Source organism: Cebus imitator, unplaced genomic scaffold (genome assembly GCF_001604975.1).
Source record: "Cebus imitator isolate Cc_AM_T3 unplaced genomic scaffold, Cebus_imitator-1.0 Scaffold804, whole genome shotgun sequence".
Lineage (NCBI taxonomy): Eukaryota > Metazoa > Chordata > Mammalia > Primates > Cebidae > Cebus > Cebus imitator.
This window is the reverse complement of record NW_016108119.1, coordinates 72,215-73,676: the sequence shown is the minus strand read 5'-3', so window position 1 is coordinate 73,676 and position 1,462 is coordinate 72,215.

The following is a 1,462-nucleotide window of genomic DNA, read 5'->3' as shown; positions in this document are numbered from 1 at the left end:
ACCTCCCATCTCAAGATCCTTCCTGTAATCACTTCTGCAACTTCTTTCCCATATAAGGGAAAATTCACAGGTTCCACAAATTTAGGAACCGATATATCCTCGGGGTATTACTCAGACTACACACAAAGTCTCTTTTCAGGGCAAAGGTAGATGCTCACAGGAAATGCCTCCATGCACAATGGCCAGGAAGCTTCCGTGCCAGCAAGCCGCTTTTTCTTATTATTATTTTTTGGAGATGGAGTCTTGCTCTGTGGCCAGGATGGCGGGCAGTGGTGTGATCTCAGATCACTGAAACCTCCGCTTCCAAGGTTCAAGGGATTCTCCTGCCTCAGCCTCCAGAGGTGTGCACCACCATGCCCAGCTAATTTCTTTTTGTATTTTTAGTAGAGATGGGGTTTCAGGATGTTAGCCAAGATGGTTTTGAGCTCCTGACCTTGTAATCCATGCACCTTAGCCTCCCAAAGTGCTAGGATTACAGGTGTAAGCCACTGCACCAGTAGCAAGCTGCTTTTAAGTGTCAGGAAGAGGCTGGTGGGCTCACACCTGTAATCTCAACATTTTGGGAGGCCAAGGTGGGAGGATGGCTTGAGCCCAGGAGTTCCCGACCAGCCTGGGCAGCATATGAGGTGCACCTGCAGTCCCAGCTCCTTGGTGGTGCCAAGGTGGGAGGGTTGTTTGAGCCCAGGAGTTTGAGACCAGCCTGAGCAATATAGGGAGACCCTTTCTCTACAAAAAATACAAAAATTAGCTGGATGTGGTGGCACATGCCTGTAGTCCCAGTTCCTTGGGGGGCCTAAGTGGGAGGATTTCTTGAGCGCAGGAGTTGGGGGCTACAGTGAGCTGAGATGGCACCACTCACTCCAGCCTGAGTGACAGAGTTAGACCCTGTCTCAACAATAAAAAGTCAGGATGAGGGAAGGCAGCCAAGGCAAGTAAGACCAACCACACCCTCGAGGGGGGTGGGGGCAGTCTCTTTGAAAGACATTTCAAAACTAAACTGGGAAGGTTCCCATTCCCGGTGATGGAAAATTTCTGGAATGAGATAGATAGATAGTTTGCACATGGTATACATGTAATTAACACCATAGAGTTGCCAACATCTGAATAGTGAACAAGGGCCAGGCACTGTGGCTCAAGCCTGTAATCCCAGCACCTTGGGAGGCTGAAGTAGGAGGATCATTTGAGCCCAGGAGTGTGAGACCAGTCTGGGAAACATAGTAAGACCCTGTCTCTATGAAAAAATTAGAAATTAGCTGGGCATGGTAGTGTGTGTCTGTAGTCCCAGCTACTCAAGAAGCTGAGGTGAGAGGATTCCTTGAGCCCAGGAGGTCAAGGCTGCGGTGAGGTGTGATTGCACCACTGCTCTCCAGCCTGGGTGATAGAGCAGATCCTGTGCCAAGAAGAAAAGAAAGAATGAAAGAAAGAAGGCCGGGCATGATGGCTCACCCATGTAATTCCAGCA